This window comes from Mauremys mutica, chromosome 26 (genome assembly GCF_020497125.1).
Source record: "Mauremys mutica isolate MM-2020 ecotype Southern chromosome 26, ASM2049712v1, whole genome shotgun sequence".
NCBI lineage: Eukaryota > Metazoa > Chordata > Testudines > Geoemydidae > Mauremys > Mauremys mutica.
The window spans coordinates 10,199,310-10,208,341 of record NC_059097.1 but is presented as its reverse complement, the minus strand read 5'-3'; the positions used below and the strand labels follow the sequence as shown (position 1 = coordinate 10,208,341).

The following is a 9,032-nucleotide window of genomic DNA, read 5'->3' as shown; positions in this document are numbered from 1 at the left end:
AGTCTGGAGCTGAAGGAAAGGTTACCATGACTCAGAACTGAGCCGAGGTTGCTGCGACTGAAACACAGATCACTAACCATTATCTGATCACAGTGACTGGTGGGAGAGGCACATCTTAGAAGCCCTCTGTCTACTCAGCTGTGGCTTTCTGTACACAGAGAGCCAGACACCTCAAGGTCTGCAAGTCTTGAGGGAAATGGGGAACGTTTGTACTTTCAAATTTGCAGGTGTTGACTTGAACCATCAAATGAAACAGTTGCAAATACTTTCTTCAGGCAGGCACCATGGCTTAGCTGGCTAAAACACCTGTCTAGTAAACAGGAGATCCTGGGTTCAACTCCCAGTGGTGCCTTGGTGTATGGCTTTTGTCTCCTCTGCTCACATTTTCCTGCTTCTTCCTAGGAAACAGAAGAGGCCTCCCTTGGTATCCAAGTCATTGCTTGCTAAGGAAAAGGCTTCTTTGGATAGAAGCATTGGGAACAATCAAATCACAAACCTGGAGTTGATGAAAACACTGCTATGACTGGCATTGGCATGGCGGTTGCTTCGACTGCAATTGCTGCAACACGAGAGCCTGCGCCACACATCCTTGTGATTCCCTGGAGATGTTCACACACACATGTCATGTCACCTTCCTTTTGATTGTCATTTGATGAAAAATGGAGCGGTTGGTAGAAAAGTCCCAGAGAGTCACACCGTGGCTAAGCTGGGTGACTCACCTGCCAGGTGGAGTTAGGGATGCAGCTCCCAGTAGTGCCTTAACAAATGTGTCTGCTCTTCCCACCTTTTGGTGAATCTTTTGCGGAAACAGAGAAGACTGCCTCTGCCTTGCAATGCAAAGGCTTGCAAAAGAAACCAGTTGTTTTTTCTGACAAGTGTCAGAAGGAGGCACATAAGAAATGTGGAGACAAGGAAAAGGTCATCGTAACTCCACTTGCATCCATGGCTCTTGAGGCCAGAACGCAGAGCACTAAGCACTGTATGACCACAGCAAAATCTAAACTTTACACCTTATTACACTAGGCAGTAGTTAGGTCAAGCAATTTTCTCATCCTACTGGATGTTACCCTCCTTAATACATAGAATTCCCCCTAAAACCTGGATTACTGTCCTCAGATGACCTTCATTTTCTCAGGATTCCTGCTGCTTCCAGCATAGGTGGGGGAGGAGAAAGGCAAAAACATGATGCCACAGTCTCCTATTTTATATCTTTAGTTCAAGTGTCTAGAAGACACTTGCCCAGACGTGTCCGGGTGGGCTCTGCTGAGTCACTAGGTTGGGGAATTCTCCTGGTGTGGTCTTGTGCAACTGAGTCATAGACTTGAGCAGTCCCCACAGTGTTGTGTTTGGGCATCTGTCACTGAATTGGAAATCCCTTAATTACAATACCTTTGCTGATTCATGGCTGTTGAACACCCTCCTCGGCAGGGGTCACTATCAAAATTATAGCCTATTTCAGTAACAACCAGACAGCAAAATGCATAACTTCACACACCCTCATGCGATACATATTTGGACAGAATAACTGATTTCAGCAGATCATGACTTTTCATATGATAACTTACATGGAATGGTTGGTAGGACATATCACAGCCATATAGGAATGATGACTATGTGAGCTACAGGGAGCTATTTTGAAGTACCTCATGTCACAAAAGCCTCTAGAGACTGGCCTTTGGGAAGAGCTGGCTGAAGAACCTTCTGAGTAACTGAGAGATCCAGGCTTGGCCCTGTCAGTTTGTGCTTGCGAACTAAACTTGTCCGTCGGGCTCCCTTTTATGTGTCTCTTTCACAGAAACAGAGCAGAAGTTCTTGGCCAATCTTTGAAAGTGCTTGTTCAAGACACAGAGAGCCTCTGTGCTGGGGCAGGGGTAGGGCTGCAGGAGGTGGTCGGGAGTGGAGGTGCTTACCTCGGGCAGCACAGCTCCCAAAGTGACAGGCACACACTCCCCTCCGGCAGTGGCTCCTAGGCAGTGGGATACGGGGGTGGGTCAGCTGTGGCGTTTGCACTCAGGGCTGCAGGGATATGCCGGCCACTTCCAGGAGCAGTGTGGCAGGGAGGGAGGGGGCAGAGTGGGCAGGGAGCCGCCTTAGCGCTGCTGGCACATCTCCGTGTGTCACTTGGGGAGGCATCAGGTCTCTGTGGGCTGCCTGGGGCAGGGGCAGTGGCCAAGGGGGCTCGGGCCACCCCTTTGCCTCCTCTCTCCAGGCTCCCAGCCCATCTTGCCGGCCAACAGGGATTTTAGGGTGCAGCAGCGCAGGGAGCAGGAAGGGTGAACCACCGTGGCTGCCTCCCCCCCCTCATGCAGGAAAATGGCTTGACCTGCTGGCCCCACGGACTAAGGCACCAGGCCTCCAGCTTGCCCCATTTGACCCAATGGGTTGATCTTGTGGCCAGAATTATTTTCAGTCGGGATATCCCCCAACAGTGCCCCACAGGGGTCCAGGGTCAGCTCCAGCACAGGCCACACAGGAAGGCTTAATGCTTGAGCTGCAGTGCATGCTGGGCAGGCTCTAGGCCGGGCTCCCCCTGGCATGACAGAAGAAGACGACTGGGCCCCTGGAGGGGCAGGCTGGGGCTTCCTGGATCCCATTTGCTCACAGCCAGCGCCCTGCCCCCACTCCCAAGTCATTAATTGCTCCCCCAGGTCAGCCAGAATGGAGCAGCGGTTTTCACTGCACCAAGTCCACTTATGGCTTACAGGCAACTCCCAGACCCACCACAGCCCACCATGTCGGCCAGAAAGGAGCCCACTCAGCCTCGCCATTGCTGGTTTTCCTTCCCCCTAGAACCCCGCTTCTCCTGGGCTGCAAGGAACCACCCCTGGGAAGCCAAAAGGCAGGCACAGGATTCTGCCTCCCAGCAGCCAACCGCACCTCCCCCGGCTTTGCAGAACAAATGGTGACGCTCTACTAACCCCATTTAGCCGCACTGAGGTGCTTAGCTTCTGCCCTGCCTTCCTCAGCTCGACTTTCCTCTTTTGCCCCATTCCTGCCTCACTTCCTCCTTTGGCAAGTCACGCAGAGGAGGCCAGCAGGAAGAGCCGGCCTCCACCGGCCAACCTCCAACAGCAGAGGAGGCCAAGCCACAAGCCTCCAAAAGGTGACACGCCGCACTCCTCTAGGTTCTCCAGCCTGACGCCAAGGTGCTTTCTCCACTGCTGTCAGCACCCTCTGTCATGCGGGGGTTGGAGTTATCCCAGGGACAGGCCAATAGGAGAAGGAGGAGGCCTTCCTGAACAGCAAGGGGATCTGGCAAAAGGAAGCCAGCATGTTTCTGCCTGGTTTTGAACCAGGAACCTTTTGCTTGTTAGGCAAACGTGATAACCACTACACTACAGATACTCCATCTGCTTGGCTCTTGCTCACCCTCACACAGACCGATGGACAAACCTGGAGAAAGTGGCGACAGCCCTTCAATAGGTCAGCTGGCAGAGCAGAGGACTGGAGCCAGGGCTCAGGAAGTCATTCTTACGTCACCCTTGTGACTCCAGCTTGAGGGAGAGCTTCTTTTTCTTCCCCTGTCTGGGATGTTGTTGTCAGCTGTGGCACACAAAAAGGACGTCATTGCGAGCGGCCCATGAAGACAAGATTCACTTTTGCCTTCCTTGCTCGGCTTTACTTGCTTCCTCGCCCTATTCCTGCCTTAGTTCCTGGGTTACCTGAAGGCGACGGGGGGCCAGCAGTACCAGGAGGAAGTTGGGCAGCTAGACCCTGGTGGCAAAAGTCCTGCCGCCACTTGCCACCCCACTCTCTTCTCCCAGCGTCACATATTGGCCACCAGGGACTTGGGGCCTAGCAGCGCAACGGAAGGCAGTGGACAGAGCCACCCTCGCCTTAAAGCTCCAGCTCATTAAACCACATCTTCAGTCGCTGATGGCCAATGAGAGACCGACAACGCTTGCTATTTTAGCACTTGGAAATGCCATTGGTCAGTCATTGGATCTCTGTAATGCTGTTACAGAACAAATGAACATAGAATCTCAGGGTGACATTCTATACCTTTGGGGGAGCGGCTGTAACCCCCATAATCCTCATTTTCATATCATCGTGATCTTACATATAGAGCATGACTTGTAAGGTATCAGGGAAAGGATATGATCTGCTGAAAGTCACTTCTCTACCCATAGATGTAGACCATTCATGCATATGAAGTTATGAGAATTGTGCAGTGTGGTTGTCACTGTGCTGCAAGGTGGGGGAGTCAGCCAAATATTAGCTCCCCAGTGGCAACAGCAAGGAAAGTAACCAACACCCAGACAGGGTGTCAAACAACCCATCGACAGCCATTGTCCAGCAAGGGAGCTACAATGCAATGACTCACCTGCATGAGGACACTGCATGAGGAATTGCTCAGACTTGCTTGGAGAGACGCAGTGATGCTCACCTGACTCTGAAGGGGGGAGGGGGGCAAAGACATGAGGGAAGAAAGGACATGATAAAAGGAGAGACATTTGCCAGGCTTTATCTCTCTCTGTCACCTGCATCTACAGACACCCCCACACCAAGCAACTGAAGCGCTGATGAAAGGGGAGAGCCTGGCTGAAAAGCCACCAGCCAGCCTGTGGTGAGAAGCATCTGAGTTTGTAAGGGTACTGAAAGGGTTAAGATCAGCTTAGAATTAAAAGCAATGAGGAGTCCGGTGGCACCTTAAGGACTAACAGATTTATTTGGGCATAAGCGTTCGTGGGTAAAAAGCCCACTTCTTCAGATGCATGGAGTGAAAATTGCAGATAGAGGCATAAATATAGATTGGAACATGAAGTGACGGGAGTTACCGTACAAGGGGAGAACCAGTGTTGAAGGCTAATTCAGTCAGGGTGGATGTGGTCCTCTCCCCATAATTGATGGGGAGGTGTCAATACCAAGAGAGGGAAAATTGCTTTTGTCGTGAGCCAGCTACTCCCAGTCCTTATTCAAGCTCAAATTAATGGTGTTAAGTTTGCAAATCAATTGCAACTCTGCAATTTCTCTTTGAAGTCTGTTTTTGAAGTTTTTTTGAATGGCTACTTTGAATTGTTGGGTGTGAATGTGTAAATGTGCTATTGACTATACAAGTCCCATATGGTCTTGTGATCTGGACTCCTGGTTTTCACCCAGGTGGCCTGGGTTCAATTCCCAGTGTGGGAACAATGCAGAGCTTTTGCTCAGAGGGGAGGCAGGAAATGAAAGGAATGGGAAGGGATCCTGCCAGCAGGGGAGTTGGACAGTGTTGGAAGGGGACCCCAGAAGTGGGGGTGGGGCAGTGGTCTTGGGGGAGAGGAGGGAAGGCTCCCAGCTCTGTGGGAAGTTGACATTCTGGATAACAGGCCTGGCATGGGGGGTGGGAAGAGTGAGTGTGTCCCTCTAAACTCACCACCAGCAGACTAGGCAGGCTTGGAAGAATTATGTATTTGTTGGTAAATGTCAATTTCTGTGTAAACGCAGAACCCAATGGCAAAATCTTTCCATCGATAATCATCAAAACTAACAGATGGGCAAAGTAAGAAACATGTTGCTTGAGAACTTATCCTATTCTAATCCTCTAGGGTTCCCTTTTGCCTTAGGCACCACCACGTGGGCATTTCATATCCCTCCTCATTTTCACACAGACACACAATTTCCTTTGCACAGATCCATGAACAGCAAAACCTCCCTGTGTCTATTGTCTGAGCCAGGGCATTCGATTCCACTGAAACCTTCTCTCCTGCAATGGCAATGGTCAGACAGAGGGGATGCGTCCACCTTCCCCCTGGCAGTGAGATATTCACTCTCCTCTTCATGCTGCTGTTGTTATTCCATGAGTCATCAAGGATGGAATAAAAAGCTGAGTTTACTCCAGGATGAGGAAAGGAAGGAGCCACCAACGCCCTCAAAAATCTCAGTGCCCAGAGAAAACCTGCCTCTGTTATTGGACTCACAGATGTGCTGGCGATACAACGGGAAAAGGGACTGTCTGAATTGCCAAGGCAGGGAATGAACAATCTACAGCAACATCATTAACCACAAACACACTCTAGCCATGCTCCAGCCAGTAGGGAAATGGGCAGGAATTCTTGCTGTTCAGCCATGGCCACACGTACAGAGCTGCACAGCAGTGAGTGTGCTGGGGAAGCTGGTCTGAGCAAACAATTTGTAATGACCCTTCAGTGAGAACAGAACCAGAGTGTAGAAAGGCCCCTCTGTTAACTGGTTGTGGCTGAGGCCTTAGGGAGCTGGGCTAGAAAACCATGGGGGTCTTTCTGTGAAGATTTGATCCTTGCCAGCTAGGCAAGGCTGGTGTGTGGTGTCTCCATGGCTGTACTGTCAGGGTCTGATCACAACAGTGCCACAGGGAGCCAAGCCTCGACATATTCAGAGGCTAAGGCCAGGTCAATATTTCAAACAGTGGGTCTATGCTGCTGCAGCTCAGTAATGGAGATGCTCTGTGCCAGGGTTTCTCAAATGTCCTTTCACTGCAACCTCCTTCTGCCAAAATAACTTAATACGTAGCCCTGGAAAGAGGGACCAAGCCCTTCCACTCGGGGGGAGGGAGAGTGCCAAAGACTGAGCCCCAGTCGGGGGAGGGCAAAACCAAAGCCTGAGGGATTCAGCCCTGGGTGGGGGGCTCAGACTTTTGGCTTCAGCCCCAGGACCCAACAAGTCTAATGCCAGCCCTGGTGACCCCATTAAAACAGGGTCACGACCCACTTTGCGGTCCTGACCCACAGCTTGAGAACCACTGCTCCATGCTGAGGGGAGAGAGTTTTCCCGTTGGTGTAGTCAATCCACTTCCCCAGGAGGTGGCAGCTCTGTCATGGGGAGAAGCTATATCAGTGGGGGTGCAAGCTGTGGTGTTTACCACATTTAAGAAGTTTAATCAAACCCCATTTTTAAAACCACCTGTGGTCTGGGAATGGCAAAGGAGCTCGATGAAGCAGGGTCTGTCCTTCAAAGTCCTGGAGATCACGATTCCATACTCCTGTTGTAATGGGGGTATAGCTCAGTGGTAGAGTGTTTGATTGCAGCTCAAGTGGTCCTTTGTTCAAACCCAGGTGCCCTCTTAAAGAAAAGAAAAACATTTCCATTCTCCATTATGTTCAGGAGCTCCACCATATGAGGATGCTTGAAATGAATGTGAACACTCAACATTTTGCTGTCCAAATGCATAAAAACCTAGCAAACCTGTCCATCTGCTGAAATCAGTTCCAATCCTCTAAGTGTTTAGTTTATGTTTTCATCAATTAAACAAAGGTATCATTCCCTGAAGCAGAGCACAAGTTTGAAATACAGGCAGCATAGAGCTAATATTCATAATGTCAACTACAAAAAAACGATACACATCTAGAGATAGCATCATTATAATCAGCCAGTCAGAACCTCTCCATAGACCCCTTACACGACCACTTCTCTGTAATATTGGCTGCAAATATAGAACAGTGGTCACAACGGTGATCTATACAGTTACAGATTATGTCAATAACGTCACAGGAGATGACACGGCATCAGTGAGACAGATACTGGAATACTGCCTCCAGTTTTGGTGTCCTCGTTTGAAAAAGATGTTGTGAAATTAGAGCTGGGGCAGCAAAGAGCCACCAAATGTTCTGAGGGCTGGAGAAAAATGCCTTCCAGGGAGCTACTGAAAGAGCTCAACCTGTTTAGCTTATCAAAAGAAGATTGAAAGGTGACTTCACTGAAGTGTTGAAGTGCCTTAATGGAGAGATAAGATTGGGTATTAAAGGGCTCTTGAATCGAGCAGAGAAAGGCCTAACAAGAGCCAATGGCTGGAAGGTGAAAAGAGACAAATTCATATTACAACAAAGGCACAAAAATTCAACAGCGAGGATGATTCACCACAGGAACAAGCTACCAAGGAAAGTGGTGGATTCTCCATCTCCTGATGTCATTTCATGAAGACTAGATGCCTTTCTGGAATGTGTTTGCCTCAAAAGTAGCTCTTGTGTCCTACAGGAGGCCTGTGATATGCAGGGGGTCAGATTAGATGCTCTAATGGTCTCTTCTGGCCATGAAGTCGACTAATTTCTGAAAAACTGAGTGTAGCAGTGGGAGCAGCGTCTGATGTTTTCCTGTCTAGCTGGCTTGCTGCCTAGAACAAACGCTCCTTGAATGGGGTGATCCCCAGGGAGTAGCTCAAACCTGCAAAGTGCCTGGCCAGGGGCAGGACATTAGCCCAGCAAGGGAGGGGTGCGGCAGTGACATCACAAAGGCCTTTGGCAGGACCTCAGACTATTGGTCCAAGGTGGTGGGGAGGTGGTGACCTCACAGAGAGATGCTGACATCAGCCAGGCAGGACAGGGGCGAGGGGCCAGGGAAACCTCAGAGACCCCCTGTGGCTTTGCTTCCGCAAGTCTCCTTCTCCAGGTCTCTCTCTGAGGACTGAGGGAGTATTCGGGTTCATGGACGTGAGCGCCAGGAGGAGCCTCTTTCGAGTTTTCTCTTTCCCTTTCAGTGATTTTACTAGAAAACAGCTTCCCCCACAGCTCCCCTCCTGGAGGTTTGAAACCTGTTCAGTCTGATCCATGTGGTGACAGTTGAATTCTAGGCATGGATAAGGAGCTTAAGGAGGCAGAATTTTATTCTGCACCCGGGTTTGTCCTTTTTGTTTCACCTTTTGTCCTTTCTCCTATTCCCCTCTCAACACCGGGAGAGGGGTGTGTGTGTGTGTGTGTTGCGGGAGAGTGCTCAAAATGTGGGGCTGAAATAGTGCTCGGGCAGTGATCCCCACCAATGACCTGGGCCATCCTTTGGGCTCTCTGGTGAGACCCCTCAGCCTCCCGTCCTCAGTCTGTACCCTGATTGGCTGAGCAGGGAGTTATTGACAGGGAGGAGACTCAGGTCCTTGTTCTCTTTTAAGACCAAGTAAATAAGTCAGAACCAGTTCTATGTTTGATGAATTTTGCTGCTTCTGGGCCCAAGCCGCCTACTCCTTGGGCACACTTGTTCCCCATTCACAGTGCCACCCCCTCTCCATTCACAGCGAGGTGCAGCATGAGGTTTCAGCTACCATACTCCCACCCCCTCCCTTTCCTGTTGATAGCAGCCAAGGGAAT

At 50.2% G+C, this 9,032-nt stretch overlaps 3 non-coding genes across 3 annotated transcripts; 2 read left to right on the top strand and 1 right to left on the bottom strand.

Annotated features, from left to right (window-relative positions):
• The first annotated feature begins 278 nt into the window (after window positions 1-278).
• TRNAT-AGU lies at window positions 279-352 on the top strand. Its single transcript has one exon. It is a non-coding gene; the product is annotated as a tRNA-Thr (tRNA).
• A 2,920-nt stretch (window positions 353-3,272) lies between these two features.
• On the bottom strand, window positions 3,273-3,345 carry TRNAV-AAC. The gene has a single exon. It is a non-coding gene; the product is annotated as a tRNA-Val (tRNA).
• Window positions 3,346-5,058: 1,713 nt separating this feature from the next.
• TRNAE-UUC lies at window positions 5,059-5,130 on the top strand. The gene has a single exon. It is a non-coding gene; the product is annotated as a tRNA-Glu (tRNA).
• Window positions 5,131-9,032: the final 3,902 nt, after the last annotated feature.